The 26167-nt window shown below is 40.6% G+C and overlaps 2 non-coding genes across 2 annotated transcripts; both read left to right on the top strand.

The window, feature by feature from the left end:
- The first annotated feature begins 10203 nt into the window (after window positions 1–10203).
- On the top strand, window positions 10204–10276 carry Trnav-cac (transfer RNA valine (anticodon CAC)). Its single transcript has one exon. It is a non-coding gene; the product is annotated as a tRNA-Val (tRNA).
- A 2126-nt stretch (window positions 10277–12402) lies between these two features.
- LOC143385529 (small nucleolar RNA SNORA43) lies at window positions 12403–12538 on the top strand. Its single transcript, XR_013089483.2, has one exon. It is a non-coding gene; the product is annotated as a small nucleolar RNA SNORA43 (small nucleolar RNA).
- The last annotated feature ends 13629 nt before the right edge of the window (window positions 12539–26167 follow it).

Genomic DNA, 26167 nt, shown 5'->3' with positions numbered 1-26167 from the left:
CCTTACTAACTGATGGTACAAAATCCACAGACCAGATTTGGCCCATGGACCATAATTTGCTGAAACCTGTTCTAGATAACAAAGTGATTACTATGCCCTGGAATCTTACAACATGGCAGTTCTGCCAGGCCTAGAGCACATTGGACAAGATTTGGTTTTGGCTTTAACTTTTGGGGAAGAAGCAATATATATCCTTTGTTTTTTTTGTGAAAAACTCATGTTCACAAGTTTTTCTTAACTTTTAGATTTCGAGAAAATAACAACAGTTTATAAACAGAAACAACCACATATTCACAAATTTCTTTTTATTTATTTAGGTGCCAGGGATTGAACCCTGGGGTGCTTAACCACTGAGCCACATCCCCAGCCCTTTTTATTTTTTATTTTGAGACAGGGTCTCCCTGACTTGCTTAGGGCCTCACTAAGTTGCTGAGACTGAGGCTGGTTTTGAACTGCTGTCTTCCTGCTTTAGCCTCCAGAGTCATTTTCAAAAGAAATTTCCAAGTGTGAATTTGAGCACATCTATGATGAATCATAGTTTGCTGCTGCTGCTATTGTTTTGTTTAAAAACAACTTAGGTTTACAGATTTTTAAAAATATCTTCCTGGTGGGTGTGGTGGCACATGCCTGTAATTCCAGCTGCTTGGGAGGAATTAGGAATAAAGCAGGAAGATCGTGAGTTCAAAGGCAACCTTAGCAATTTAGTGAGGCCCTAAGTAACTCAGTGAGGCCCTGTCTCTAAATAAAATATTTAAAAAGGGCTGGAGATATGACTCGGTAGTTAAATGCCCCTAGGTTCAATCCCTGGTACCAAAATTAGTAAATAAAAAGTATCTTCCTGAGTTTTAAGAAAATATAGGTGGGAAAACAAACTCTGAAAAATAACTTCCTGTCATGAGTTTCAGGAAATCTAGCTGAACCCCTAATAATTATAGAGACTGGGCATAATGGCGCATGCCTGTAATCCCAGCAGCTCAAGAGGGTAAGGCAGGAGGATTGCAAGTTTGAGGCTAGGCTTAGCAATGTAGCAAGGCCCTAAGCAATTTAGCAAGACCCTGTCTCAAAAATATAAAGGGCTGGGGATGTGGCTCAGTGGTTAAGTGCCCCTGGATTCAATCCCTGCTGCCCACCCTCCCAAAAAAAAGAAAAAACTTATGCAAATGAGCTCAGATTCAAGAGTTTTCAAAGTTAACTTTCAGGTGAGATTGTACAAATCCAGCTGCAAGAGCAGTCTTATGAAAACAAGATCATACTCAGGGATTCTCCCAGTGTGAATTTGAAGAATTGTCTCCCAGCTTTACGCTCACTTTTCCACTGATGAGAGAAATGAGGAAAAAAATACGAAAAAGAACCTGAGAACTCTGTGACGTAAAAGCCGGCATATTGGAGGGAAATTCAAAACTTGAAGCAAGCAATACAGGGGGTGAGTTTCTTGGTATTTTTTCTTTTGTGGCTTCTGAGGTCAGGCTGCAAAAACCCCAAAAGAAAAACCCATCTTGGACCAGGAAAAGGAGCCTGTGGACTGGAAAGCCTGGCAGGAGATCCCATCCCCCCTACTCCCCTTTTTTCCACCAGGGGCAGGCAACAATTACAAAATTATGCAGCAGTGTTGCTCTGGAAGCTAAAACTTCAGAGGAACCAGGAAAGGGGACACTTGTCTGAAGAAGTGGGGCAATCACTATTTTATTTTTCTATTGCTGGTTTAGCCCAAGGATGGGCTTAACTGTAGTAGGGGCACAGGCAACTAAAACTTCTAAACAATTGACTCTCTGGGCCAGAGATCAATTGACTACTGAAAGGAAATATTTACCAAGAGATTTTTTTTTTTTTTTTTTTTTTTTTTTTTGGCAGGGGTTAGAGGTATACTGGGAATTGAACTCAGAGGCACTTTACAACTGAGGTATATCCCTGGCCATTTTTGTTTTTATTTTATTTTTATTTCTTTATTTGTGGTACCAGGGATTGGACCCAAGGGCACTTAACCACTGAGCCATATCCATCCCCTGCCTCCCCTTTTTGAGGTTCTTGCTAAGTGCTTAGGGCCTTGCTGAGTTGCTGAGGCTGGCCTCAAATTTACAATCCTCTTGCCTTAGCATCCTGAGCTGCTGGGATTACAGGAGTTGTGTACCACTGCACCCAGCTTACCAAAGGATTTTAACAGAACCTAAAGTCTCTATATGCAAAATACTTGGAACACAATCTATTTTAACAATACTCTGAAATATACACTTGAGCCTGGGAAAGACTTCTCAGCAGGTCTTCAGCACATTAAGGGACTGTGTAGCATGACCAAATTTGGTTTATCCCAGTAGTACAGGAGAAGCTTAACATGAGGAAATCAATGATACAAATTAATAAAACAAAGAAGAAACCCAGTTAACTTGATGCAAAAACCCTTCCCCACCCCCTCATTTGGTACTGGGGATTGAACCCAGGGGTGCTTTACAACTGGACTACGTCCCTGACCCTTTTTATTTGGAAAAGGTTTCACTAAGTTGCTTAGGGCTTTGCTAAGTGGCTGAGGCTGAGGCCTTGAATTTGATTCTCCTACCTCAGCCTTCTGAGTTGCTAGGATGTAGGCACACCACATCTCCTACACAGTGTCCTTTCATGATAAAAATAAAAGGAATAGAAGGAACTGTCCTTAACATGATAAAGGGCACTTAGGAAAAACTCACAGCTAGCATTCTCAATGGTGAAAAAGACTGAACACTTTCCCCAGAGTTCAGAACAAGAGACAGGAATCAGCTTTCACCATTGCTATTTAACTTGTACCAGAGATTTGACCCAGAGTAGACAAGGAAAAGAAAGGCATCTAGTTGGGAAGGAAGAGGAAAGAAATCCAAGTTGCAGGTTGCAAAGGTAAGGCAAAAATCAGTGTGCACACATCAAAGGACTCTCAAAAGTGAAAAGGTGACCCTCAGGGTGGGAAGAAATCAGTAAAATGTATCTGATATGCATCTGATAAAAGATGAACCCACAAAATATAGAGAGCTAAAAAGAGACAACCTTACTCAAAAGACCAGGTGCGGTGGTGCACGCCTGTAATCCCAGCGACTCTGGAGGCCAAAGCAGGAGGATAAGTTCAAAGCCAGCCTCAGCAATGGTGAGGTGCTAACCAACTCAGTGAGTCCCTGTCTTTAAATAAAATACACAGTAGGCTGGGATGTGGCTCAGTGGTTGAGTGCCCCTGAGTTTCAATCCCTGGTACAAAAAAAAAAAAAAAAAAAAGACAAAGGACTGGAAGAGATTTCTCCGAAGAAGCTGTATAATCCTATGGCTCAGCAATTTTACTCTTTAGAGATAACACCCAAAATAATTTAAAGCGGGCTCAAATTGCAGTAGAATTTTATTATTTATTTATTTGGTACTGGGAATTGAACCCAGGGGCACTTAACCACAGAGTAACTAACATCCCAGCAAATTTTTATATTTAGCAACAGGTTCTCATTGAGTTTCCTAAGGGTCTCATTAAACTGCTGAGGCTGGCTTTGAACTCACAATCTTCCTGCCTCAGCCTCCTGAGCTGCTGGGATTACAGGCATGCACCACCACACCCAGCTCCTCAGCAGAATTATTCACAGTAACAAGGTGGATACCCAAGTCTCCATCAAAGTGGAGAATATATAAAATGTGGTATATACATACAGTGGAATGTTAGCATTGAAAAGGAAAATCTTAATAATGTGTCATAACGTGGATGAACCTTAAAAATATGCAAAGTGAATTAGCCAGACAGAAAAGGACAATATTTTATTATTTCACTCGAATTAATCTAAAAGGGGCAAATTCGGAAAAAAATAGGTTTACCAGGGGCAGGGGAAATGGGAAATTGTTGCAGAGTTTCTGTTTTGGGTGATGGGAAAGCGTTGGAAGTAGTAGTGATCTTTATATGTTATTATAAATGTACTTAGTGTCACAATTGTGCACTTAAAAATTAAGGCTGGGCATGATGGCACATGCCTGTAATCCCAGTGACTCAGGAGGCTGAGACAGGAGGATTGCAAGTTCAAAGCCAGCCTCAGCAAAAGTGAGATGCTAAGCAACTTGGTGAGACCCTGTCTCTAAATAAAATACAAAATAGGGCTGGGGATGTAGTTCAGTGGTCAAGTGCCCCTAACTTCAATCCCTGGTACTAAAAAAATAAATAAATAATAAGGTAAACCAGGTTCGGTGATGTGTGTCTGTAGTCTTAACACTTGGGAGGCTGAAGGATCACTTGAGCCCAGGAGAAATAAGTTAAAATAGTAAACTTAGTGTTATGTGTATTTTGTCACAATAAAATAATGGATCAAAGACTTAAGTATAAAAACTATAAAACTATTAGAAGACAACTTAGGAGGAAATCTCTGTGAATTTAAGAAAAGATGTATTAGCTGTAATGCCAAAATTGTGATTCATAAAACCCAAATCGGACCTTTTTAAAATTAAGAACCAATCTTCAAGAGACGCTTAAGTGAATGAAAAGCTATAGGCTGGGAGACGTTTGCAAGTCATATCTGACAAAGTACTTGTATCCAGAATATATAAAGAATCAAAACTCAGTAATTTAAAAAAAATTTTTTAAATGCTTAAAATACTTGAACAAATACTTCAATGATTTCTTGGAGGTTCCACACCATTAGTTATTAGGAAATGCTAACTGAAACCACAGTGATACACCACTCCACACCCATTAGAAGGTGTAAACAACAGACCATGCCAGGTGTGGAGGAACTTCCTTACACTTGTGAGTGTGAAATGGTGTGACTCCTTTGGAAAGTAGTTTCACACTTTCCTCAAAAGTTATAGTACAGTTACCACATGCACAGAGATCTTGAGAGATTCAGAGCTTCAAGGACACCCACGATGTTGTCCCTTTCCTGAGCTGAAGACAACCCTGTGGATCACGGTGTGGGAACTGCAGGGCCAGAACCTGGTTTTGGTTCCTCTTCCACCATTTGTGTGCCCTCGTGTGATCCGACTAGGTCTCTCTTGAGCTTCAGTTTCTTCAGACCCGTGCTACATCACCAATACCATGAGATTTATGGTCCGTGATAGTATGATTTAAAACAAGCAGTTAAAGAATTAAATGTTAGCCAGGCGCAGTGATGACATGCTCCTGTAGTTCCAGCTGCTCAGAGGCTGAGGTGAGAGGATCACTTGAGCCCACAAATTCAAAGCAAGCCTGAGCACCATAGCAAGACAGCATCTCAAAAAACAAAAACCCTATTAACAACTAGATGTGAGTTAGACTCTTCGCTTTCATGAAATCAGGGAATTTTGCTTGCTTAAGGTCACACAGCTATAAATACAAAAAGAACATATGATGCTGGGAGCTTCAAGGGACTTTCACGATGAAGTCAAGCTTCCCATGTTTCCCAGATGAGGAAATTAAAATATAGAGGAAGTGATTTTCTCCTGTCTTTTGACTCTCAGCCTGAACTAAAACCCCTCTCCCCTCTAATGTAGGAACAAAGTCCCGATATGTCCTTTTCCTCACAAGTTATGGGTGCCTCTCTAGGAAGCTCTGCCAGTTTCCTGGACAAAAAGCCTGGTTTTCCCAAGAAAGCGATCAGGACAAGGTTTCCAACCCTGGGCTTGACACAGCTCAGCTGAAGTGTCAAATTCAGCCAGAGCCCAAAATCAAGTAGTAAGCCATATGGTTGGGAGCAGCCACATATTCCAAGCCTTTACTATGAAAGTGACAGGGTTTGAGCAGGTCAGACAGAGAAGGAAAGGCTGCTGCCAGACACAAACTAAAGGATTAGCTAATGAATGTCAAGTCTCTACCTGGGTTTTGCCCTGGCCTTCAGGACTGACTGGAAGGGACATGTGGTCCAGATGTGTCAGGCAGACTCACCAATAACTCAACTTGTGGCCCAAGTGACATCAAAGAAAAATCTTTATTTTCTGCTACAAAAGACACTTCCTTTATGTAGGAAATTTGGAAAATATTAGTGGTAAAGACAAAGTTGCTGATAGTTTCAAAACAAATATACAGCCAGGCACCGGGCTGCACTCCTGTAATCCCAGCAGGAGGCTGAGGCAGGAGATGGCAAATTCAATTACCTCAACAATTTAGGAAGCCCCTCAGCAACTTGAGATCTTGTCTCAAAGAACAAAAAGGACTGAGGGCGGGGCTGGGGCTGGGGCTCAGCGGTAGAGCGCTCACCTAGCATGTGAGGTGAGCTGGGTCCGATCCTCAGCACCACATAAATGTCCGGCTGCAACTAAAATAAATAAATGTTTTTTTAAAAAGAACTGGGGATGTAGCTCAGTGGCAAAGCACCCCTGGGTTCAATCCCCCAAATTCAAAAATAAAAGTATAAAAACAAATGAGATAACATGCTTTGCCCAGAGCCCAGTCCAAGGCATATGTGGAGGCTCAGTGTTGGCAGCTGTGCTCCACTAACTCTCCAGAAGGATCAGGTAGTGTCCAGTGCCAGAGTGGGAGCCCTCGTGGAAAGGCGATTACATAATGATCATAACTCCTCGTTCACACCCACAAACATTTGCACAGCCCCTTCTGTGTGCCAGGCTCTGGACTGAAAACATGGGTATAACCCATGAGCAGACTGTCCTGGGCCACACCTAAGTGTGCCATACCTTAGGAAGTAGGATAGAAGGCTGAGGCCATCCCCACCTTCAAGCCCTTCCACTGACCTGCCCTGTGAGTCACTTCCCCTCCAAGACTTCAGGCTCCTCATATCTCAAATGGAGGGGACAATTTTCAAAGGTTGGAGAACAAACTTTGTTTTAGCACTTTATGCCTTTAATTGAAATTATCCAATCTTTATTTTTGCTGAAAATAACAACCATTTAAAAATATTTAGTGGTGTTTAGTATATTCACACTGCAGTGCAATTGCCACCCCTGACTTGTTTTAAAAAACATCATTTCGAAGTGAAACCCCTCATTGTGCAGCTTCTCTCAGCCTCTGGTAACCACCAGTAGGCTTCCTGTCTTATCAACTGATCTACTCTGGTATTTCATGTAAATTGAATACTACAACAGTGACATTTTCCACCTGACTTTTCATTTAGCATATTTTGGAGATTCATCTACATCATAGCATGTGTCAGTACTTCAATCATTTCATGACTGACTAATATTCCACTGTATGGATGTACCACAGTTTACCATTCATTCATTCATTGGTGGACATTTGGGCTGTTTCCATCACTATGTTTTTTCTCAACAAATCTTTTTTTTCCTTTTCTTTCTTTTTTTAAATGCCATGCTTGGGGGTCAAATCCAGGGCTTTACAAAGGATAGGCAAGCACTCTACCACTGAGCTTCACACCCCAGCTCAAATCATTTTAAAAAGGGGGGAACCTAGGCTCAAAAAAGGTCAAGTGAAACTGGGTATGATGGTACAAACTGTAATCCCAGCTACTCAGGAGGCTGAAGCGGTGGATCAAAAGTTCAAGGCCAATCTGGGCAATTTAGAAAGACCCTGTCTCAGAAAATACAATAAAAAGGTCTGGGGACAGTTCTGTGGTAAAGTGCTTGCCTCACACGTACGAGGCCCTGGGTGTGATTCCCAGTGCTGACAAACGGAAAAAAATGCAACATAGAATCAGGGAGACTGTGACAACTAGAGAACTGATGCCCTCATCTCAGGGAGCAGCTCCTACGCACAGTGCTACCAGGGCTGAATTTAAAGAGAAGCAGAAATTTAGACTTTATTGTGAACTCTAATTCTAATATGTTGGATTTACTTAAAAAAAAAAAAAAAAAAAAAGTCAGTACCATACAGGACAAATGAAACATTTGCTGGCCAGATTGGGCCTAGAAATCCATTTGTGAATTCTGCTCTCATTGCAAATACTAAATGTCAATTAAACACTATAGATCCACAATTTAATGCGCTTCCATGCGCTTCCCTCGTCACTGGAGAGCCCAGGTGAACGCCATTCATTTGGAGACCCAGCTAGGAGCAGGCTTTACTCTCAAGGAAGGCGCGCTCCCAAGTTCTGCAGTCAGAAGAGATGAGGGGAAGGGGCTGCAGGGACAGCCCAATGACAAAACAGACTCTGGTCCCCTCTTTGAGACCCATCATGGCCTCAGATCCAGCCACCAGCTCTCAAGTCTCAGAGTAGAAAGGCACATTTGCTCTCCAACTTTACTTCCCCAGGGGGCGCTGCCATCTCACAAAACACAGCCCGAGGCCCACTCTCCTCCGTCTTGCACTAAAGCAGCAAACGGGACTGAAAGGACCACAGCAGCCTCTGTTTCTTTTACCAGTCCCTTCCTCCCTCACACTCTCCTCAGCCTTCCCTGTGAGCTCAGGCCAGCCAGTAGAACTTAAGGGCAGTGTAGACAACACAACTAATCTTTGAAGACTTCAGTACATCACTGTGGTCGTTGGTTGTTGTTTTGTTGTTGTTGTTGTTTGTTTTTGGTACTGGAGATTGAACCCAGGGTCATTTTACCACCGAAGTACATCTCCAGCCCTTTAAAAAAAAATTTTTTTTTTTTAAATTTCCAAACAGGGTCTGGCTAAGTTGCTGAGACTGTCCTCAAGCTTGTGATCCTCCTGCCTCAGTCTCCCAAGTTGCTAGGATTAAAAGGTGTGTGCCACCACATCTGGCACCACTATCAATAAGGTAGAGAATAGTTAAACAGAAGGGCAACATGGAAATAGAAGACTTGGCAACACTACAAACCAACCAGACTGAACAGGCATCTGCAGAACACCCCACCCAATAACAGATCCGTTCTCAAGTACACCTAGAACATTCTCTGTGATGACATACATTAGCCACGAAACAAGTCTTAAGATAGAATTGAAACCATACAACAACGGAATTATCTTAAGGATCAAGGACAGTGAGAGCCTAGCATGGTGGACTGCACCATGCCAGGAGGATTGCAAGTTCAAGACCAGCCTAAGCAACTTAGCAAAACCCTGTCTCAAAAATTAAAAGAAGGGCTGGGGATGTGGCTCAAGCGGTAGCCCGCTCGCCTGGCATGCATGCGGCCCGGGTTCGATCCTCAGCACCACATACAAACAAAGATGTTGTGTCCGCCGAAAACTAAAAAATAAATATTAAAGATTCTCTCTCTCTCTCTCTCTCTCTAAAAAAAAAAATTAAAAGAAAAAGAAAGAAAGATGGGGGAAGAAGAGGAAAAAATTTGGAAAATTCACAAATATGTGGAAATTAACACATATCTAAATAGTTAATGAATCAAGGGGAAAATTAGAAAGTGCTTTCAAGTCGGGAACCCTCCTCCATGAAAAACAAAACCTCTTAAAATTAAAGGGGGAATGAGACGGGCAAGCTACTCTCAATCCCATAGAACTAATGAATATAACAGAAAATTGGGATTTTAAAAAAAGGACCAGTCTTTGAGGCTATGGAATTAACACATCAGGATGTTGAGAAGTCACCTCTGCCTTCTGAGACCATATCAAGAAGCCAGAGCCAGACAAAGCAACATCACTAAAACACATGTGACAGGACAATAGTTTGCCCTGCTCTTAAAATAATATTAGGGACTTTCCCAGATGATAAGGAGCAGCCCCAGGTGACCAGGGGCAGATGTATGCATAGAACAGTCACTAAAGTAGCCCACACTTACCTTTGTTGGCAGAGTAAAAAGCTCAGCCCTATTGGGGACTTCAGGTGGTTACGAGACATGCTGTAGGGGACGAGGAATGATGAAGAGCATAGGCTCTCCTCTGCGTGGGGTGGCATCAAGGGGCCAGTCCCGTCCATGCTGTGGATGCCAGAAAAGCTATACGTGTTCGCCTTTAGTTTGAAACAAACTGATTCCCTCTCCCTCCTTCTTCGAGCAGAAGCCCCCAGGGAAGAATCTTGTAACCCTCTTGTCATTCCTTTGTCCGATTCTTCTCATGGAGTGGACAAGATCCCACTGACGCTTTGAGAGGAATGAAAACAAAAAGAGAACATACCAGGACTCATAGGAATCAGCTAAGGCAGTTCTCAGAAATTTATAAACACATATTCAAAAAGAAGAGATATCTCAAACCAATAACCTAAGCCTCCCAATAAAAAGAAGAAACTAAACCTAAAGAGAGCAGAGGAAGGAAATCATAAACATGAGCACAAAGAAATGCAACAACTAAAAAGAAGTAAATGAAACAAAAGCTGATTCTTTGAAAAATCACAAACCTGACAAATCTAAATGGACCAACCAAGAGAGAAATAGAACAGACTCATAAACAAAACAGGAACAAAAGAGAAGACATCGGTTGGGGACATAGCTCAGTTGGTTGAGTGTTTGCCTCACATGCACAAGGCCCTGGGTTCAATCCCCAGCACCACCACCAAAAAAAAAAAAAGTCATCATGACTGACATTGCAGAAAGAAAAGAAATATAAGGGAAAACTTTGTGTGTCAACAATTAGATGACCTAAATGACATGGAAAATTTCCTAGGGCGATTCAAAATACTGAAATTAATTTATGAAATATAACATCTGAGTAGATCAATGTAAAGGCATTGAATGATTTCTTTAAAAGACTTCCACATGCCAGTAATCACATGCCTGTAATCACAACTCAGGGGGCTGAGGCAGGAGGATCACAAGTTTGAGGCCAGTCTGGGCAGTTTAGCAAGACTTTGTCTCAACATAGAAAATAAAAAGTTACTGGGGATGTAGCTCAGTGGTAAAGCAATTTGCAGTATCAACAAAACAAAATAAAACTTCTGTAAAGAAAATTCTAGGGGTCCATTGACAACTAAAATATATATAGAGAGAAAATTCCAGACCAGATGGCTTTGTTTTGAATTCTACTAAACATTGCAGAATTACCATGGATCCTTTACAACTTCTCCAAAAGTTGAAAGATGGGGAGGAAGATAGCAGACTAGGAAGCACCAACCATCGGTCTCCCTTAACCCAGCTGGCAAGAGTACTAGCAGAATCTGTCCAGAGTAACATCTTGGAGCTCTGGATTCCATTGAAAGTTGGTGACTTCCAGGGTGAGATAGGAGTTTGGGGATGCCCACATGGCAGAGGTAGTGTATGGGGCTGGAGTAGGAGAAGAGTCATCATGTCCCTGTTTACTCTATGACCAAGACAACTCCCACTCCGAGGGCGTATCACCATGGCAACGCCCACCATAGTTCTGTATTCTAATCAGGTGAAAATCAAGTGACCAATAGAAACTGTCTTCTAATTAGGCAAAAATCAAGTAACCAATGGGAACAAATGGGGCAGGGTCTCCAATCAGGTGTGTGCAGAGAGGGATCCGGGCGCAGCTCACCGCTAGGATAAGACTCGCCTGGACCCGGGGCCTAGAGCCAGTCTCACTTGGCCCACTCTGCTCTGTTTTATGGAGTGTCACTTTCGCTTTGAACTGTCTTGCTCAGTTCTTTGTTCACGATGCCAAGAACCTGAACCCTAACTGGACCTCCCACTGGTATGGGGGGGGGAGTTTGGATGGTGACTTGTGATGAATTTCAGCTCTTAGCAGCAGCTATCCAGCCCCCTGCAGGCAGTTATACTGCTGATATGCATCAGCATGGATGTCACATCAGAGCCAGGGTGTGGACACTCAGGGTCTCACTCTCTAAATATGGGGGAACTACATTCTGATGAGTAATTGCCACATTTTTTAAAAATTGCCATATTTGTGTAGGGTGTGGTGCTGAAGATGGAACCCAGGGTCTCCTGCATGCCAGGCAAGTGCTCTACCTCTGCACCACACCCCAACCCCTGATTGCCACTTCTGACCACAGAGACCATTTTTTTCAAACACACACACACACACACACACACACACACACACACACACACACACCATTGTTCAAACCCATCCCTCACTGGCTTAAGCACTTCCAGAGGATTTTTAAATGCCAGGATATTTTTTTCCCTTTCATTTTTCTTTTTTTCCCCTTTTGGGATCTAGACATGAAAGACTAAGACATTCAAAAGTCACCACAGTGCGGGGAGGATGAGAAAGACACCTTGCATGCCCAGATTAAAGGAGGGTTTTTTTTTCATACTACATTCCTTTTATTGCCAAATAACATTCCATTGTATAAATAGATTATATTCTATTTATTCATTTAAGAGTTGATGGACAGATGAGTTGTTTACAATTTTTAGCTGTTATAGATAATATTGCCGTGAACACACATACAAAATTTTGTGTGGACATACATTTTCATTACTCTTGGGTATAGACCTCATGGTGGAATTTCTGGGTCAGAACTGTTGGACACACTGCCAGACTGACATTTTCTATTCCCATTGTGAATGTATAAGGATTTTAGGTTTTTCATATTCTTGTTGGTACTTCTTGTTATCTCTGTTTTTATTATTACTATCCTAATGGGTTAAAGAAGGTTTTGTAAAGACCTAATACTTTAACGTTGCACCTCAGCTGATCCTTGTTACGGAGATCACTTACAATGATTAATAATCAAAAGCAGCTGCCCTGCAGATGCTGGACTGGGACAGCCAACACCACAGACATGACTGCTTTGCTCTGCCTGTGACATCAAGGCAAAGAGGAAGTAGCTATTTCTGTGCTTAGTCTTCAGACCAGTGCACACTAAGAAAGATTTATAGCCTAATACTTCTTAGAAAACAAACAACAAGAAACAAAAAACAGCAACCCTGGAGAGAATTACCATATTATTAGAATAACAGTTCAGTTTTCAACAACAAAAAAAAAAATCACTAGTGTATAAAGAAACAGGAAGGTATGGCCCACTTATTGGGGAGCAATGCAAAACAATAGAAACTGTCCCTCACAAAGGCCAGATGATATACCTACTACTAGACAAAGAATCTAAAACAACTCTCTGAAATATGCTTAAATAACTAAAGGAAGATGTGAGAAAAGTAAAATTAAAAAAAAAAACGGACAGATAAAACATATGTCAACAAAGAGACAGAAAACAAATTGAAATGACACACAGTGATTGTGTCGTTGGACCCAAGTCCAGCTGTGTGCCACATGACAGGCCACTTAAACCAAGAGACAAGGTGTTGAGGCAAGGAGAATGACTATTTGAAAAGCTGACTGGATAAAAAGATGGAAGACTTCTGTCCAAAGTACATCTTGCTAGGAAGCTATTTAGGTGTGGCCTATTCAGGTGGTTGAGGAGTGTTCCTAGACTGGTGGGTACCTTCTCACTGTGGGTGGGCCAGATGATACAATCTGATCCTAATTTCCTCATAGTGAGGTTCCTTAGGATATGCTTGTCACCAATTAGTTTGCCCACTCGGAGTTCCTGACGTGATGTCCAATGGGTAGGCTACAAGGTGGCTGTCCTGAGGCCCTCTTGCTGATGGTCAAACTCACAGCATCTCATGTGAGGTTGAATGTGGAGTTAGGTGTGAGATCTGGTCTCAACTGAAATGAATAATTCACTGGAGGAATTTAAAGACAGATTTGAGAAGGCAGAAGAAAGAATCAGCAAACTTGAATACAGTATGCTTGAATTATTTAGCCTGAGGAACAAAGATTAAAAGGATTCAAGAAAAGCAAGCAGAGTCTAAGGGACCTTTGGATCATCATCAAGGAAACCAATATAGACATTTTAGGGTTCCAGAAGGAGAACAGGGAGAAAGTGCAGAGAGATTCTTTGAAAAAATAATGACTGAAAACTTTCCAAGTTTGATGAAAGACATAAATATTTAAGAAGCTCAATAAACTTCAAATAGAATAAACTCAAGGAGACATACACCTAAATATAACTACTACATTGACTGAGACACAGAATCTTACTTGTCAAAGACACAGAATCTTAAAAGGAGCGAGAGACGTGACTTGTCACATACAAGGGATGCACAGCATTCTTATCCATAGATTTTTCATTACAAACTTTGGAAACAAAAGGTAGTAGGCTCATATAGTCAACATGCTAAACAAACAAAAGAGTCTGTTAACCAAGAATTCAGCAAAGCTATCCTTCCAAAGTGATGAAGAAATTAACATGTTCCCAGATAAACTAAAGCTGAAAGATCTGTTATCACTAGATTTGCTCTGCAAGAAATGCTAAAGGAGGCCAGGTGGGTGATGCACACCAATAATCCCAGCAACTCAGGAGGCTAAGCCAGGAGGATCACAAGTACAAGGCCAGCCTCAGAAACTTATCTGAGACCCTGTCTCAAAATAAAAAATAAAAAGGGCTGGGATGTAGCTCAGTGGTAAAGTGCCCTTGGGTTCAATCCCCAGTACCATTGGCTGGGGATGTGGCTCAAGCGGTAGCGCGCTCGCCAAGCATGTGTGCGGCCTGGGTTCTATCCTCAGCACCACATACAAACAAAGATGTTGTGTCCGCCGAAAACTAAAAAAAAAAAAAAAAAAAAAAAAAAAAAAAAAAAATATATATATATATATATATATATATTAAAATTCTCTCTCTCTCTTAAAAAAAAAAAAAGAAGAATATTTTTTTTAAAAATCCCCAGTACCATGGGGCGGTGTGGGTGGTGGGGACCCAATTACTAGTTTGCAGTTTTGTACACACAATACAAAGAGATATAATTCTATGATGTTAACATATGAAAGAGGTGAGGACAGATTTGTAAAGGAAGAACTTTTGTATGTAACTAAAATTAAGCTGTTATAAATTCAAATGAATGTTATAACTTTTTTTTTTTTTGTACCAGGGATTGAACCCAGGGGCACTTAATCACTGAGCCACACCTCCTGCCCTTTTTTATATGTCATTTAGAGACAGGGACTCGCTAAATTGCTGAGGTTGACCTTGAACTCAGGACCCTCTTACATCATCCTCTTGAGTTGCTGGAATTATGAGCATGTGCCACTGCACCCAGCTGAATGTTATGACTTAAAGATATCAATTGTAATCCTCATAGTAATCAAAAATAAAAAAGCCATAGAATATACATAAAATAACCCAATCAATAAATTGGCCAAGGACATGAACAGACTTGACACTTCTCAATATATGAAAAAATGTTCATCATCTAGCAATTAGAGAAATACAAATCAAAACTCCTGTAAGATATCATCTCAATCCAGTCAGAATGGCAGCTATTATGAAGACAAACAATAATAAATGTTGGTGAGGATGTGGGGAAAAAGGCACACTCATACATTGCTGGTGGGACTGCAAATTGGTGCAGCCAATATGGAAAGCAGTATGGAGATTCCTTGGAAATATGGGAATGGAACCACCATTTGATCCAGCTAGTCCTCTCCTCGGACCATACCCCAAGGACTTAAAAACAGCATACTGCAGGGACACAGCCACATCAATGTTTGTAGCAGCACAATTCACAATAGCTAAATTGTAGAACCAACCTAGATGCCCTTTAGTAGATGAATCGATTAAAAAATGTGGCATATATACACAATGGAATATTACTCAGCAATAAAAGAGAATAAAATCATGGCATTTGCAGGTAAATGGATGAAGTTGGAGAAGATAATGCTAAGTGAAGTTAGCCAATCCCAAAAAAACAAATGGAGAATGTTTTCCCTGATATAAGGTGACTGACTCATAATGGGGTAGGGAGAGGGAGCATGGGAGGAATTGACAAACTCTAGATATGGCAGAAGGGTGGGAGGGGAAGGGAGAGGGCAGGGGGTTAGCAATGATGATGGAATGTGATGGACATCATTATCCAAAGTACATGTATGAAGACACGAATTGGTGTGAACATACTTTATATACAGAGATATGAAAAATTGTGTTCTATATGTTTAATAAGAATTGTGATGCATTCTGCAATTAAAAAAGAATATACATTAAATAAATTGAGAAAGGAATTAAATTATCTCACTACTGTCCAAAAATTAACTGAACAAAAAGGAAGACAGTAATACAGAAAACGAAGAATCAGTGCTTTCCAAAAGGTCTGAAGAACACGGAGTGGGTGCCTCTCCCCTTTCCCTTTGTGTTTGACATTTGGCAAATTATTGGAAGATGGTGGTTCTGACTGAAAGGTGAAGGTATGATCTTATAGGTAGAGAATACTTAAGATGCCACAAACAACTGTTAGAGCCCCTTCATTAATTCAACAAATTAGCAGGATATGAGGACAACAGACAAAGATCAGCCTTACTTCTGTACACTAACAATAAGCAATCGGACAAGGAAATGTGCTTAGCATGCAAGAGACCCCAGGTTCAATGCCCACTACCAGCACCACTGCCACCACAAGCTTCAGTACTCAGCGTGATATGAGCATAAGAGACGAATGGAATAGAATAGGGAAATGAGAGAGACCCTCACATACACAGTCAACTGATTTTTTAAAAAATTATTGTCAATGGATGTTTGTTTTATTTGTTTATTTCTGTGAGGTGCTGAGAATCAAACCCAGTGCCTCACAACTTTCATTCCTGGTTTTAGGTGAAGTTCTAATCTCCTGGCTTTGTGTGGGGGTGTCCAGTTGTCCCATGAGATGTGATGAAAAGACTTTTTTCTCCATGAATGGTCTTGGGATACTTGTCAAAGCTCAGTTGTGAGGGTTTATGTGAGGGTTTATTTCTGGGCTACTCAATTTGATTGATCTGTATGTCTGTCCTTATGCTGTCTGTCCACCGCGTAAGTTTTGAAATCCAAATTTTCTTTTTCTTCAAGACTCTCTTCGTGTGTGTGTGTGTGTGTGTGTGTCCACACTGGGGATTGAGCCCAGGGGTGCTTAAACACTGAGCTACATCTCCAGTCCCTTATTTTTTTAATTTGCTCTTTTTAGATATACATGACAGTAGAGTGTATTTTAATATATTACACATACATGGAGTATAAAATTTTTTATTTTTTATTTTTTAGTTGTAGATGGATTCAATATCTTTATTTTGTTTATTTAGTTTTATGTGGTGCTGGGGATCGAACCCAGGGCCTCACACGTGCTAGGCAAATGCTCTACCACCGAGCTACAACCCCAGCCCAGAGTATAAGTTATTATTTATTTTGAGACAGGTTCTCACTGAGTTGCTTAGGGTCTTGCTAAGTTGCTGGGTTGGTTTTTAACTTGCGATCTTCCTGCTTCAGCCTCCTGAGTCTCTGGGATTACAGATGTGTGCCACTATATATTAATTTGATTTATGGATTATTCATTGTTAGCATATAGAATTGCTACTCATTTTTGTTGTGTTGACTGTATTCTGAAACTTTGCTAAATTAATTATTAGCTTTTTTTTTAGAGAGAGAGAGAGAGAAAGAGAGAGAATTTTAATTTTTTTTTTTTTTTTTAGTTTTTCGGCGGACACAACATCTTTCTTTGTATGTGGTGCTGAGGATCGAACCCAGGCCGCACGCATGCCAGGCAAGCGTGCTACCACTTGAGCCACATCCCCAGCCCAGTTATTAGCTTTAACAGGGGTGTGTGTGTGTGTGTGTGTGTGTGTGTGTGAGAGAGAGAGAGAGAGAGAGAGAGAGAGAGAGAGAGAGAGATCTTTAAGGTTTTCTACATATAAAATCATGTAATCTGCAAACTAATATAACTTTACTTTTTCCTTTCCAGTTTGGATTCCTTTTACTTGTTTCTTTGCCTAATTGCTCAAACTAGAGATTTTAATGTTGATTTTAATGTTGAGAATAGTGGGTATTCTTGTCTTGTTCCTGATTTCCAGGGAAAAGTTTTGTCTTTCATCAATAAATATGATATTAACTTTTAAAGTTTTGGTGTTGCAGTATGAAAAGGGGACATTAAAATACCATGTCCCTGAATCCCAATTTCTATTCCCCAAAACCTACCCAAGAGAACAATGAGAGCACGCCCGGCCAGGAATGCTTTGAAGGACACTGTCTCTTATGCACCCTGGGAGCTGCGGTAAGTCTGCGATCTGTAGAAAGCTGCTTTCTTGCTCCTGGGCAGTTGCTCCTTGGGGTGCTGGTCATGCAAGCAGACCAAGAAGGCTGATGCTGGTGATGTCACTGCTCCTGCAGCCTGACTGACAAAATCCCCCCTCAGTGGGGTCGGACATGAGCCCCAGGGCACTATGGGAAGGTATATGTCATTCACGCAGCTGGCCACCAGGAAGGAGAGAAGGTACTGCTTGGTGAAGCACCTGCAGGGACAGAGGTGCTGTCTGCTCAGCCTGTCGCCACTGAACTCCTCTTGGTGCCTTCTCTGATCTCTTGTGAGCCTTTCCCGACAAACCCTACATCTCCTATGCACTTTCTTTGGCCTACCCCAGTGCCCTGACACGACTGGGTGTGAATGAGACAGGTATATATTCAGATTTTTATTTCTTCCCGAATCCGTTTTGATTGTGCATTTCTAAGAAGATGTCTATTTCCATCTAACTTACCCAGCTTGTTGGGGTGTGATTGTTGGCCGTGGAGTTGGGACTCTGAGCTGATGCCGACTTGTGCCGAGTCCTCCTTCCTTCCCATCTCATCTCCGTCTTTCCCCGCTTCTGTCATCCTCTGCTTTGCACTGCTCTGACCTTCCTGCCTTCACTAGCTCTTTCCCTTCCCTGGACTTCCCCACCATCCCTCCTTCCCCCAGGCTCCTCCTGCAGACCTGACAGGCCTGCACTGCTCCCCGCCCATCAGAGTGAGGCACAGCCCTGGGCAGGTGTGCCCCTGTGGGACACATTTTGGCCTAATGTAGAGGAGGAGGAAAAAGAAGAGAATGAAGGGTCCAAGGAGGATGCCATCAGCTTCTCTTCCTGAAGGCAAAGCTTCCACTCGTGCCCAGCGCTCAGCTGAATTTAGCACCGCCCACAAAGTGATGGTCAGCGCTCGGAGACCCTCTTCTGCAGGCTCCCCTTGCCCCGTGGCCCTCTGGCCTCTGGATTGTTGCTCTCTGAGCCCTCTTAGGTAGAGACAGAGCTCTATTTCTTCAACCCACCTCGTCCTCAAGATGGGCCTCTTCTTGAAAATGAGACTGATCCCCGCCAAACTCTGAGATCCTTTCTCCATGGCTCTCAGCTTCCCCGAAGCCCACCTCTCCCTGGCTGGCCTGCCTGAGATGCAGGGTCCCAGAGAAACAGAGAGAAATATTTTAAAATTCTAGTCTGCCAGGTGTAGTGGTGCATGCCTGTAATCCCAGGGGTTCAGGAGGCTGAGGCAGGAGGATCGCAAGTTCAAAGCCAGCCTCCGAAACTTAGAGAGGCCCTAAGCAACTTAGTGAGACCCTGTCTCCAAAAATAAAAAGGGATGGGATGTTACTCAGTGGTTGAGCACTCCAACCATTGGTACATAATAATAATAATAATAATAATAATAATAATAATAATAAAATTAATTTAAAAAAAGAACTATGTAATGTTTTGAACAACCAACAATAAAAATTAATTTTAAAATAGTAATAATAATAAATAAATAAATAAATAAAAATACAGATAGCAAATTAACTACATGTTATCTTTTTGCAAATCTCTTTAATGTGTTGCCTAATAAAAGCTGAATTCTTATATATGCTTTTGCGTACAATATGGTTTGCGTATTGTTTTAGTTGAAGTACAAAGAAAATCCAGCCTCACACAGATATATAGTTGGAAAAGGAAGGGTATTTTTCAAATAACTGTGGATATACTACCATACAGTTTGACAGAGTTGTTTTTAAAAGTTAGTTAAGGGGTTGGCGTTGTGGCTCAGCAGTAGAGCACTCGCCTCGCACATGCGAAGAGACCCTGGATTCGATCCTCAGCACCACATAAAAATAAATAATAAATGAATAAATAAAATAAAGGTATTATGTCCAACTACAACTAAAAAATAAATATTTTAAAAAGTTAGTTAACAATATGGGGGGGAGCCCAGTGTAGTGGCTCACACCTGTAATCCCAGTGACTCTGGAGGCTGAGGCAGGAGACCAGCCTCAGCAACTTAGAGAAACTTGTCTCAAAAGGTAGAGGGGACTGTGGATGTAGCTCAGTGACAGAGCAGCCCTGGGTTCAATCCCCAGTACCAAATAAAAAAAAATTTCAAAAAAGGACATTGTGAAGTGAAACTGTTTTGTTTTTCTTTTCTTTTTTCCTGAGTACTTATTCACGCCAGTTATCAATTTATTGCTTTTGGTCTGGTACCCGTTTCTTCCTCTGTTGGCTACTAGATGTGAAATTGGTAATATTTCTTCCCTGTAGAGGGCGTCAGAGGGATGCAGCAGGAAGAAAGAGGCTTCTCTTGGTCCTTGTTTTCCTTGCTGCCTCCTTCACCCTGGGGACAGACACCCCTGTCTGGGACGCCCAGTGGCCTTCAGGCCCCTGCTCCCTGCCAGACAGCACTTCAGTGGGAAGGTTTCCTGCTTGCAATTCCCTGACCACCAGCCTCTTTCTGCTGGCTGTGGACCATTGTAGGCCTGCAGTCACACCTCTCCCCTGGGGTCTGAATCCCAGCCTTGGGGAGGGCACCTGCCCTCTCAGGTTTGCTTTACCTGGGTCCTCCCTTAGCTTTGGGGCATTGTGTGTGTGTGTGTGTGTGTGTGTGTGTGTGTGTGTGAGTGTGTGTGTGGGGTATGGCTCTCCCTCCTGACTGCGGTGCTTGGGATGGAACTCAGGGCCTCATCATATTAGGCAAGTGCTCTACCACAGGTTTTGTTTAGTTTTGTTTCTCTCTTATTCACAGTTAGTAGTATCCTTGTAAAGAGTTTTTTTTTTTTCTTTTTTTGGTTGTGGCACTGGTGATTGAGAGCACCCTACCTCTGAGCTACATCCCAGCCCTTTTAAAATATTTTACTTAGAGAAGGTCTTGCTGAGTTGCTTAGAGCCTTGCTATCTTGCTGAGGCTGGCTTTTTTAAATTTTTGAGACAATGTCTCACTAAGTTGCTGATCCTCCTGCCTTAGCCTCCTGAGCCTCTAGGTTTGATTTAGTTCATTATTCTTCCTGCTAAACCTTCCCTGTTTAAATTACCATGTGCAGCCAGCATAGTGGTTCATGCCTATAGTCCCTGCTACTTGAGAAACTGAGGCAGGACATTCAGCCTGTCATTAGCAAACTTCTGTCTCTTACTAAGAAAATAAATGACTCTGTAGTTTCTGCCTTTGAGAAACGCAGAAAGAAGAACTGGTACCAGGTGTGTAGCCCACAGGTAGAGCTACAAGGGAAGAACCTGGAAGTCATTTTGGTCGTGCCCTTGAATATAAGTGAATATACTGAATATTCACCTTCAATGTGAGTGTGGTCTGAGTTCCTTGACAGTGGAAATGTGAGGTTAGTGATCCACACTTTATAGTGACATCACAGTCGAGCTATCGCCTTTGCTTACTTTGATGACCTACCAAATAAAGCAGGCGCCTTGGGAGTCAAAGGGCTGCTGCACCTGTTAGGTCAACAGTGCTTACCACCAGGGCTGTGGGCTAGAGTGGGCTCTTCTAGGGCACTAGATGGCTCCAGAATGAACATGACAAGTTCAGGTTCTTGAACTCCCAGCTCATGTCCTGATCTGAGAACAAGAGCGATCCCATGAGAGTCCTAAGAGTATTCATTGTTCATTGTTTTTATTTTTTTTTAGCCACAGAGCTGATTTTGGTGAAAATAAATAAAAAATAAAAATTGTGTGGAAGAGTTCTGCTTCTAAAATGGATTAACAGGGAATAGATTTACCCAGGAAGAAGGAAAACTGTCTAATTTCCCAGAGATTCCCCACATAGACCCCCAATCAGTGTGCAGAAAGTCCAGTGGAATCTAAAAAATGCTATGAGAACTAAGAGGTTTGTTTTAGTAAGATTGTAGAATAAAAACTCAATGTACAAAAATCAATTGTACTAATTAGAACAAATAGAATATTTTTTAAAAGAATAATATTGGGGCTGGGGTTGTGGCTCAGCAGAACACTCACCTAGCAAGTGCAGGACACTGGATTCAATCCTCAGCACCACATGTAAAAATAAATAAATAAAATAAAGGTATTGTGTCCAACTACAACTAAAAAATAATAATATTGACCAAATTATATATTACATTGTGTTTATGTACAACTATGTAACAATAAATCCCACTATTATGCATAATTACAATTTACCCTGTAGTCCCAGTGTCTCACAGGGCTAAAACAGGGGGTTCCCTTGAACCCAGGAATTTAAGACCAGCCTAAGCAACATAGCAGGACTCTGTCTAGAAACACAGGAGGACAAGAGACGGGGTCTGAGGAGGAAGACATGGAGGAGTCGGAAAATAGGAGGAAATCTTTGTGACTTTTGTTTAGGGAAAGATTTCTTAGATTTGACACCCAAACTACAATAGATCAGGAACAAATCCACAAATTATATGTTATTAAAGTCAAAAACGTATGCTGTTTAAAAGATTTCCAGTGAAATAAAAAATAAGCTGTCAACTGAGAATATTTATAAAAATAATAATGGCAACAACAATAATAATAATATCTAGGTGTGGTGATGCATGCCTATAATCTCAGCTACTCAGGAGATTGAAGGAGGAGGATTACAAATTTGAGGCAAGCCCGGGCAACTTAGTGAGATCCTGTCTCAAAAAAATAAAAAGGGCTGGGGATGTGGCTCAGTGGTAGAGCAACTCTGGGTTCATTCCCCACTACCAAAAAAAAAAAAAAAAAAAGTTATTAACCATGTCAAGTGCAGATAAAGATTTAAAGCAACCAAACCCTCATGCATTGGAGGTAGTATGGTTTGGCAGTTTCTTAAAAAGTTAAACATATACATACAATATGCGCCAGTCAAGGAAAAAGAAAACATATGCCCATGTAAAGAATGTACATGAATACTCACAGGAATTTTATTTAGAATAGCCCCAAACTGGCAACAATCCAATGTCTATCAACAAATGAATGGATGAGCAAACTGTGAAAATTTCACAATATGGAGTATTTACTCCATGATTTAAGCTATTCTTACAAACAACATGGAATAATCTCAAAATAATTGTGCTGAGTGAAAGAAGCCAGACATAAAAGAGTGCATGACTGCATTTATATGAACTCTAGAACATTTGCGTGTGTGTGCACATGTGTGTGTGTGCGTGGGTGGTGCTGGGGACCGACTCCAGGGGCACTCTACCTTTGCTCTATATCCCCATCCCTTTTATTTTTTATTTTGAGATGGGCTTTACTAAGTTGCTGAAGTTGGCCTCAGAGCCTCAGGCTTGCCATCCTCCTGCCTCAGGCTCCCAAATTGCTGGAATTTCAGGCATGTGCCACCACACCCTACTAAAATCTAGAACATTATACGTGACTTATACCTCAAAAGAAGGAAAGTGTAAAGAAACATTGCACTCTACTTAACAATATAGATCCTGAATTATTTAGGGATAAGTGTACTGAGTTTACATTCAGGGCTCGGCCTGTGGGCAAAATCCAGCTTACTGTCTGTCCTTTTTTTTTTTTTTTTTTTTTTTTTTTTTTAATGGTTTGTGAATCAACAATGTTTTTTTTTTCAGCCAGTTGATTGGTTTTATTTATTTATTTATTTATTTATTTATTTATTTATTTATTTTTAAATGTACGCACTAGACAACAATGCTTTTTTTTTTTTATTGCCCACAAGAACTTGTCTATTTTTTTTAAGAGAGAGAGAGAGAGAGAGAGAGAGAGAGAGAGAGAGAGAGAGAATTTTAATATTTATTTTTTTTAGTATTTGGCTGACACAACATCTTTGTTTGTATGTGGTGCTGAGGATCGAACCCGGGCCGTACACATGCCAGGCGAGCACGCTACTGCTTGAGCCACATCCCCAGCCCTGGTTGATTGGTTTTAAAAAATCAAAAGAGGGGCTGGGGCTAGGGCTCAGTGGCTGAGCCCTCACCTCACATGAGTGAGACAGTAGGTTCCATCCTCAGCACCACATACAAAAAATTAAACAAAGATATTTTTAAAATATCAAAAGAAGGGCGCATGAAATTTCATGAAACTCCAACGTTAGCATCTATTAAAATTTTATCAGAAACAGCCACAATTGTCTATTGCTGTTCTTGAGCTGCAACAATGACTTCCACAGTTGCTGAAGAGACTGTATGTGCTGGTGTTCTCACCACTTCATACTGATCCAAGGGACACTGAGAATCACAGTAGCACAATTTAACATGACAGTGTTTCAAACGCCAAGCATGGCATCGTACTGCAATCTTTTCCCCCAAACACTGATTCATACCCATCAAGTCAATAAAGAAAAGTGGCATTCAAAGAGTAGGTTATTTTGTAATTCAATTCAATGGAAAGTCCTTGTGTTTATTAAACAACAAACATTATAGAGATTTTAGAAGGATATAATACACATTGACCTTACCAGACTAAGCATTCATCATAATATTTCTAATTCATAGGAAGGCAACAGTCAAAAAATTTAGGAAACTGAAATAGAATATTTAACCATAGGAGAAATTCTTCCCAAAAATTAAAAAACAAAAAAAGTGAGATACAAGTGGTGATATATATACGTGATCCCAGCTACTCAGGAGGCTGAGGCAGGAGGATCTCAAGTTTTGTATCTTAAGACTTTGTATCAAAACAAAAAATAAAAATGGCTCTGGGGATGTGGCTCATTGGTAGTGTGCTCCTAGTTTCAATCCCAGCCTGAAAACAAAACAAAACAGAAAAACAAAGTGACTACAACAAAAGTCAGATTCCAAGTGGCTAGTTGAGCAAAACTCTTTGATGGTGAGTTGATTAAATTACTCTTGATTACAGTATCCAGAGAAGATAAACTGTTCAAAACTCTTATGTGAGAACAGTTGCTCAAAGAGTTGAAGAAATCAATAGAAACATCAATAACAATTTAAAAGGTGAATTATTTTGATTTTTCTTGACTCTTGATTTAACAGATTTTATCAATACTGCTCAGCTAGAGTTGTTTATTTGAAGAACCAATGTTGAAACTGAAATGACCCCAAAATTAGTCTCTATGGATAGTCTTAAAGAATATTATTTTAAAAATATTTTTATAAGTTATTAATGTACCTTTATTTATTTATTTGTTTATATGTGGTGCTAAGAATTGAACCCAGTGCTTCACACATGCGAGGCAAGTGCTGTACCACTGAGCTACAACCCCAGCCCAAGAATATTCTTTTAGAAACTGAGAAAATACTAATTCAGTATGAATGGAAGTGGAATCTACAAAGATGTGTTAAAAGTAATGTTGGTAAAAATATATAAAGAAGAGAAAGCCTTAGTTGGACAAATGTACAAAGGTTACTAAAATGTAAAATGTTTAAAACTTTTTTTCTTTTCTTTTCTTTTTTTTTTTTGTTACCGGGAATTGAATCCAGGGGTAACAAATTCTCAGCGAGTTGCTTAGAGCCTCGCTAAATTTCTGAGACTGACCAAGCCACTGGGATTATAGGTGTGTGCCATCATGCCCGGCCATGTTTAAAACTTCTGATAATTGTTTTTCATTGGTTCACCACATTTTGCAAGAAATTTAAAATCTGTCATATGATGTTGAACCAGTGTTGTGAACTTTGTTTGCTTGTATAGACTTAGCCATCATCAGTTCTATGAATTTCTATTAGAAATAGAAGTTGATTATCCCTGACCTGCCCTATCACACAGTTGTTTGATGTCTTAACTGGGCTGAAGTTTCATGGTTTTGCTTTTTTTTTTTTTTTTTTTTTTTTCTTTTTTGATTTTGGTTGTTGTAGATTTTTGCTGTTGTTGTTAACTTTTTTTTTTTTTAAGAGAGAGAGAGAGAATTTTTTAATATTTATTTTTTAGTTTTCGGCAGACACAACATCTTTGTTTGTATGTGGTGCAGAGGATTGAACCCGGGCCTCACGCATGCCAGGCAAGAGCGCTACCGCTTGAGCCACATCCCCAGCCCTGTTGTTGTTAACTTGGGGCTGGATTTTTCTTGAAATTTTTCTGAATGAGAAGAACCACACTCAACCGTTCCTAACTGAATGGCTTTGGTAACTACTTTTAGTTATAGACTTGATAATATTTCCTAAAATTACAAAAAACAAAATAGTACATCTACACATAAGTTACGGTGCTGTAAGGCAATTTTAATGATAGCATATTGTTTGAGACACATGTAATATATCAAGCTGCTTTCTACATATCCCACAATGTCAAAATCTACAACAAGAAACAAGATTTCCATTCCAACATAAATTTGCAGTAATTATATTTTCCAAGATCAAACTACAGTTCTGGTAGCATTTTCAGAACTTTTTAGAATGCAAGGAAGGAAATATCTATCTTTCAAAATTTATTTAAACTGCTTAATTGAAAAACTTATGCATAACTTTTAATTGGAAGTGATTAAACTGCAGTGTAGTGTCATGTTAAAACACAATGATCAAGTGAATAATCTAAAAAAATTCTATATATGCCTCCAAATGATGAATGTGCTCAAGTAAA

The sequence above is a fragment of the Callospermophilus lateralis genome, chromosome 19, assembly GCF_048772815.1.
Source record: "Callospermophilus lateralis isolate mCalLat2 chromosome 19, mCalLat2.hap1, whole genome shotgun sequence".
Taxonomy (NCBI): domain Eukaryota; kingdom Metazoa; phylum Chordata; class Mammalia; order Rodentia; family Sciuridae; genus Callospermophilus; species Callospermophilus lateralis.
This window is presented reverse-complemented; position numbering and strand designations above follow the sequence as displayed.